Genomic DNA, 7944 nt, shown 5'->3' on the forward strand with positions numbered 1-7944 from the left:
TAGAGAAAGATCGAAGTTAAGGACTTGACCTCAAAGCAGAAGACCGAGCTCAAGCAGCGGCACTGTTCACACCCTGGGTCGAGCTATCCGACCCGGGATGTTCAGTAACAAAGCGACCGACCTCTTCAAGTCAGGCTATCCGACCTCTTCTCAAAAGAGGTCGGCCAAATCGACAGGAAAGCCCAATAAAGGGCCCAAATAGAGGAACACGACCCAAATCCAAAGATAATCCAAGCCTATAGAGATAAAGGCGGTTCCCTTGAGGATAAGCTGACCTCAACTCAAAGATAAAGATAAGATAAGATAACCAACTTATCTTATCTAGAAAGGTCACTCTACAACTACTATAAATACACTAGAGCACCCAGGTATAACTCATACTCTGATTCTACAATAAACCTGCTTAATACCCATGCCAACTTAAGCATCGGAGTCTCTTGCAGGTACCCCCCACCCTCCGGTGACCACGGATCAGAAGTGAAGCCAGTCCAACAAGTCTGACACAACAGCTCCGGCTATCATCAGCCAGCCGGACACGTCATCTCCGTCCAGCACAGAAGATCTCATCCGAGATCTACCTACAGTTTCAGGTAACCCTTGGAACTAAAGGTAAATCAAGCAAGCAATTAAAGAAATCAAAATAAAGAAAAGCAATTAATAAAGATAGACATTCATGGCAAGAATTGAGATCATAGGCCTTCCACCCTAGTCACTAATAACAATAATTAAAAAGAATTTATCTTGTTACGTCATCCCGAATGATGGAAGAAGATATAGGTTATCTTCGATGAGACAAAGTCTAACAAGACTAGCTAATCTCAATCCAAATGTTCTAATCAACTCATTAATTGGATTAGCAAGAGATTAGAGTCAATGGAAATCATAATAGCTAACAACTCTAAATCACCAACATAAGTTGGGTTTTCATGACTCAAGATTGCCTAATTACTCAACCAAGCATCTTGTCAAACACTTGGAAGTCATAAAAGGAAAGCATAATAAATGACAAGAAATAGTAAAATCTACCAACTACAAATTGCAAGGAGAGAAAATCAACAACTCAAATTCATAATAAAAGACATCAAACATCAATTACATTAATAGAAAATCCAAATCCAACAAGTGTTCATCAATCCTAAACAAAGAGGCATGAAAAGGAAAATTAACAAGAGGGAACAAGAAAATTACATCACTAGAGCATGAAAATGTAGAAGAAACAAGATGAAAGCAAGGAATTAAACATGGATCTATGATGCAATTAATCCTAGGAACCCTAATTCTAGAGAGAAGAGGGTGCTTCTCTCTCTAGAAACTAAGCTACATGATGCAAAAACTTCAAAAAATTGCTCCCCCTTGCTTGAACTTCAATTCTGCATGAAATACACTCAGAAACAAGTTGGATTTAGGCCTGGACAGCTCAGAAATTGCCCCCAGCGTTTTGCCTTTAAGTGGGTTACGTGTGAGTATCGACACGTACGCATGATGCACGAAATTGTGATGTCCAGGCTCAAACAATCCCTGGCAACGTGAGCAACTTGGTACACGTAATCGTGATTACACTTTAATGATGTAAAATTCATGGCTCTTTCTTTCCCTGGCAATGGCGCCAAGAACATGGTGCCAATACCATGGTTCACAACTTCGATACAACTAACCAGCAAGTGCACTGGGTCGTCCAAGTAATACCTTACGTGAGTAAGGGTCGAATCCCACGGAGATTGTTGGTATGAAGCAAGCTATGGTCACCTTGAAAATCTCAGTTAGGCAGATATAATTTGATAATGGTGTTTTCAAATAATATATAATAGAATAGGGATAGAGGTACTTATGTAAATCATTGGTAGGAATTTCAGATAAGCGAATGGAGATGCTTTCGTTCCTCTGAACCTCAGCTTTCCTACTATCTTCATCCAATCCGTCTTACTCCTTTCCATGGCTGGCTTTATGCAAGGGCATCACCGTTGTCAGTGGCTACATCCCCTCCTCTCAGTGAAAAATATGCTCACATGCTCTGTCACAGCACGGCTAATCATCTGTCAGTTCTCGATCATGCTGGAATAGGATTCACCCTCCTTTTGCATCTGTCACTAACGCCCAGCACTCGCGAGTTTGAAGCTCGTCACAGTCATTCAATCATTGAATCCTACTCGGAATACCACAGACAAGGTTTAGACTTTCCGGATTCTCTTGAATGCCGCCATCATTCTAGCTTACGCCACGAAGATTCTGGTTAGGAGATCTAAGAGATATTCATTCTAGCTTATTTCATGTAGAACGGAAGTGTTTGTCAGGCACGTGTTCATAGGGGAGAATGGTGATGAGCGTCACACATAATCATCACCTTCATCACGTTCTTGGGTGCGAATGGATATCTTAGAAGCGAAATAAGATGAATTGAATAGAAAACAGAAGTACTTGCATTAATCTTTGAGGAACAGCAGAGCTCCACACCTTAATTTATGGAGTGTAGAAACTCTACCGTTGAAAATACATAAGTGATAGGTCCAGGCATGGCCGAGGTGGCCAGCCCCCTAAAACATGATCAACAGTCTCCTAAGATGAACAATGGATTACAACTGAGACCAAAGATGCCTAATACAATAGTAAAAGGTCCTATTTATAATAATCTAGCTACTAGGGTTTACAGAAGTAAGTAGTTGATGCATAAATCCACTTCCGGGGCCCACTTCGTGTGTGCTTGGGCTGGGCTTTAACTTTCCACGTGCAGAGGTCCTTCTTGGGGTTGAACGCCAGTTTTTGTGCCAGTTTGGGCGTTCAACTCTGGTTTTGGCTCCTTTTCTGGCGCTGGACGCCAGATTTGGGCAGAAGGCTGGCGTTGAACGCCAGCATACATCATTTATTCTTGGCTAAAGTATGGACTATTATACATTTCTGGAAAGCCCTGGATGTCTACTTTTCAACGCAATTGGAAGCGCGCCATTTCGAGTTCTGTAGCTCCAGAAAATCCACTTTGAGTGCAGGGAGGTCAGAATCCAACAGCGTCAGCAGTCCTTCTTCAACCTCTGAATCTGATTTCTGCTCAAGTCCCTCAATTTCAGCCAGAAAATACTTGAAATCACAGAAAAACACACAAACTCATAGTAAAGTCCAGAATTGTGAATTTAACATAAACACTAATGAAAACATCCCCAAAAGTAACTAGATCCTACTAAAAACATACTAAAAACATTGCCAAAAAGCGTATAAATTATCTGCTCATCACAACACCAAACTTAAATTGTTGCTTGTCCCCAAGCAACTGAAAATCAAATAGGATAAAAAGAAGAGAATATACTATAAATTCCAAACTATCAATGAAACAGAGCTTCAATCATATGAGCGGGACTTATAGCTTTTTGCCTCTTGAATAGTTTTGGCATCTCACTTTATCCATTGAGGTTCAGAATGATTGGCATCTATAGGAACTTCAGATTTCGAATAGTGTTATTGACTCTCCTAGTTCAGTATGATGATTTTTGAACACAGCTTCTTTATGAGTCTTGGCCGTGGCCCTAAGCACTTTGTTTTCCAGTATTACCACCGGATACATGAATGCCACAGACACATAATTGGGTGAACCTTTTCAGATTGTGACTCAGCTTTGCTAAAGTCCCCAATTAGAGGTGTCCAGGGTTCTTAAGCACATTCTTCTTTTGCTTTGGACCTTGACTTTAACCGCTCAGTCTCAAGTTTTCACTTGACACCTACACGCCACAAGCACATGGTTAGGGACAGCTTGGTTTAGCCGCTTAGACCAGGATTTTCTTCCTTTAGGCCCTCCTATCCACTGATGCTCAAAGCCTTGGGATCCTTTTTATTTGCCCTTGCCTTTTGGTTTTAGGGGTTATTGGCTTTTTCTGCTTGCTTTTTCTTTGTATATTTTTTTTTCGCCTATCTTTTTTTTTTTTTGGCAAGCTTTGTTCTTTGCTGCTTTTTCTTGCTTCAAGAATCATTTTTTTATGATTTTTCAGATTATCAAATAACATGTCTCCTAGTCATCATTCTTTCAAGAGCCAACATATTTAACATTCTTAAACAACAACTTCAAAAGACATATGCACTGTTCAAGCATTCATTCAGAAAACAAGAAGCATTGTCACCACATCAATATAATTAAGCTAAGTTCAAGGATAAATTCGAAACTCATGTACTTCTTGTTCTTTTGAATTAAAACATTTTTCATTTAAGGGAGGTGATGGATTCATAGGACATTCATAACTTTAAGACAAAGTTACTAACTACTAATGATCATATAATGAAGACACAAACATGGATAAGCACACATCATAGAAAATGAAAAACAGAAGAAATAAGAACATGGAATGAATCCACCTTAGTGATGGTGGCGTTTCCTTCTTGAGGAACCAATGATGTCCCTGAGCTCTTCTATGTCTCTTCCTTGTCTTTGTTGCTCCTCCCTCATTGCTTTTTGATCTTCTCTGATTTCATGAAGGATGATGGAGTGCTCTTGATGTTCCACCAGTAGTTGCTTCCAATAATTGTGTGGAAGAAAATATATCCCCTGAGGTATCTCAGGGATCTCTTGATTTGCAGTCAAATATTCTACCACTGAGCTATAGACCCTTGATGGAAGCTTTTGTCTTCCCTTTCCTCTTTCTAGAGGTTTCTCTGGCCTTAGGTGCCATCAATGGTTATGGAAAAAAACAAAAAAAGCTATGCTTTTACCACACCAAACTTAGAATGTTGCTCGCCCTCGAGCAAAAGAAGAAAGAGTAGAAGAATAAGAAGAAGATATGGAAGAGATGGATGGGAGTGTGTATTCGGCTATATGGGTGGGATTGGGTGGGAGAGAGATGTTGAATTTTGAAGGTAGTGGGTGTATGGATGTGAGTGGTAAATGGAAAACAGAAGGGATGATCATGAATGAAAAGAGAGATGATGAGGTAGGTGGGGATCCTGTGGGGTCCACAGATCCTGAGATGATACTGTAGGGTCCACAGATCCTAAGGTGTCAAGGCATTTACATCCCTGCACCAATTTAGGCATGTAAAATGCCCTTGCACACAACTCTGGGCGTTTAGCGCCAGGTTGGTGCCCATTTTGGGCGTTCAACGCCCATTTGCTGCCATTTCTGGCGTTGAACGCCAGAACCATGCTTGTTCTGGGCGTTCAGCGCCAGGATGCTGCCCATTCTGGGCGTTCAGTGCCAGAACCATGCTCTGTTCTGGCGTTTGAACGCCAGACAGATGCTCCTCCAGGGTGTGATTTTTCTTCTGCTGTTTTTGATTCCGTTTTTGATTTTTTTGTTTATTTTGTGACTCCACATGATCATGAACCTATAAAGACATATAACTAAGAAAAATATAGTTAGATAAATAAAAATTGGGTTGCCTCCCAACAAGCGCTTCTTTAATGTCAATAGCTTGACAGTGGGCTCTCATGGAGCCTCACAGATGTGCAGAGCTTTGTTGAGACTCTCCAACACCAAACTTAGAGTTTGGTTATGGGAGTTCAACACCAAACTTAGAGTTTGACTGTGGGGGCTCTGGTTGACTCTGCTTTGAGAGAAGCTTTTCATGCTTCCTCTCCATGGTTGCAGAGGGAGATCCTTGAGTTTTAAACACAAGGGAGTCCTCATTCCATTGAAGGACTATTTCACCTCTGTCAACATCAATCACAGCTCTTGCTGTGGTCAGGAAAGGTCTTCCTAGGATGATGGATTCATCCTCTTCCTTTCCAGTATCCAGGACTATGAAATCAGCAGGGCTGTAAAGGCCTTCAACCTTTACTAACACGTCCTCTACTTGTCCATAAGCCTATTTTCTTGAATTGTCTGCCATCTGTAATGAGATTTTAGCAGGTTTGCACCCCATAGATTCCCAGTTTCTCTATTACAGAGAGGGGCATGAGGTTTATTCCTAAACCAAGGTCACACAGGGCCTTAAAGATCATGGTGCCTATGGTACAAGGTATTATGAACTTTCCAGGATCCTATCTCTTCTGAGGCAATGTCAGTTGATCCAGATCACTTAGTTCATTGATGAACAAGGGAGGTTCAACTTCCCAAGTATCAATGCCAAATAATTTGGCATTCAGCTTCATGATTGCACCAAGAAACTTGGCAGTTTGCTCTTCAGTAACCTCCTCATTCTCTTCAGAAGAGGAATACTCATCAGAGCTCATGAAGGGCATAAGGAGGTTCAATGGAATCTCTATGGTCTCTAGATGAGTCTCATATTCCTTTGGTTCCTCAGAGGGAAGCTCCTTATTGGTCACTGGACGTCCCGGGAGGTCTTCCTCCTTGGGATTCACGTCCTCCTCTCCCTTATTGGGTTCGGCCATTTTGCTTATATCAATGGCCTTGCACTCTCCTTTTGGATTCTCTTCTGTATTGCTTGGGAGAGTACTGGGAGGGATTTCAGTGATCCTTTTACTCAGCTGGCCCACTTGTGCTTTCAAATTCCTAATGGAAGACCTTGTTTCATTCATGAAACTCACAGTGGCCTTAGATAGATCAGAGACTAGATTTGCTAAATTAGAAGCATTTTGTTCAGAGTTCTCTGTCTGTTGCTGAGTGGATGATGGAAAAGGCTTGCTACTGCTAAACCTGTTTCTTCCACCATTATTAAAGCCTTGTTGAGGCTTTTGATGCTTCCATGAGAAATTTGGATGATTTCTCCATGATGAGTTATAGGTGTTTCCATAAGGTTCACCTAAGTAATTCACCTCTGCTATTGCAGGGTTCTCAGGATCATAAGCTTCTTCTTCATAAGAAGCCTCTTGAGTATTGTTGGATGCAGCTTGCATTCCATGCAGACTCTGAGAGATCATATTGACTTGCTGAGTCAATATTTTATTCTGAGCCAATATGGCATTTAGAGTATTAACTTCAAGAACTCCCTTCTTCATAGGCGTCCTATTATTCACAGGATTCCTTTCAGAAGTGTACATGAACTGGTTATTAGCAACCATGTCAATGAGTTCTTGAGCTTCTGCAGGCGTTTTCTTTAGGTGAATGGATCCACCTGCAGAAGTGTCCAGTGACATCTTTGATAGCTCAGATAAACCATTATAGAATATATCTAGGATGGTCCATTCTGAAAGCATGTCAGAAGGACAATTTTTGGTCAACTGTTTGTATCTTTCCCAAGCTTCATAGAGGGATTCACCTTCTTTTTGTCTGAAGGTTTGAACATCAGCTCTAAGCTTGCTCAGCTTTTGAGGAGGAAAGTACTTGGCTAAGAAAGCCATGACCAGCTTATCCCAAGAGTTCAGGCTATCTCTGGGTTGAGAGTCCATCCAGATTCTAGCTCTATCTCTTACAGCAAAAGGGAAAAGCATGAGCCTGTAGACTTCAGGATCTACTCCATTAGTCTTAACAGTATCACATATCTGCAAGAATTCAGTTAAGAACTGAAAAGGATCTTCAGATGGAAGTCCATGAAACTTGCAGTTCTGCTGCATCAGAGAAACTAATTGAGGTTTCAGCTCAAAGTTGTTTGCTCCAATGGCAGGAATGGAGATGCTTCTTCCATGTAAATTGGAATTAGGTGCAGTAAAGTCACCAAGCATCTTCCTTTCATTATTATTATTTTCGGCTGCCATCTCCTTTTCCTGTTCGAAAATTTCTCAAAGGTTATCTCTGGATTGTTGTATTTTAGCTTCTCTTAATTTTCTCTTCAGAGTCCTTTCAGGTTCTGGATCTGCTTCCACAAGAATGTTCTTATCCTTGCTCCTGCTCATATGACAAAGAAGAGGGCACAGAAAAATAATAATAATAATAGAGATCCTTTATACCACAGTATAGGGATCCCTGTGTGAGTAGAAGAAGATGGGGAGACAAAGAATGTAATATAATGGAAGAAACACAACTGTGAGGATGGCAGAGATGTGAGATGAGATATTAGGATATGAATGAATAAATAGAATAAGATGGGGGAGGGATAATTTTCGAAAATTATTTTGAAAAAGAGTTAGTGATTT

At 40.8% G+C, this 7944-nt stretch overlaps 1 non-coding gene across 1 annotated transcript; it reads left to right on the forward strand.

Moving 5' to 3' along the window:
* Positions 1-7062: 7062 nt before the first annotated feature.
* LOC148580707 (small nucleolar RNA R71) lies at positions 7063-7170 on the forward strand. Its single transcript, XR_015896179.1, has one exon. It is a non-coding gene; the product is annotated as a small nucleolar RNA R71 (small nucleolar RNA).
* Positions 7171-7944: the final 774 nt, after the last annotated feature.

The sequence above is a fragment of the Arachis ipaensis genome, chromosome B10 (genome assembly GCF_059453495.1).
Source record: "Arachis ipaensis isolate K30076 ecotype BB chromosome B10, ASM5945349v1, whole genome shotgun sequence".
Classification (NCBI taxonomy): domain Eukaryota; kingdom Viridiplantae; phylum Streptophyta; class Magnoliopsida; order Fabales; family Fabaceae; genus Arachis; species Arachis ipaensis.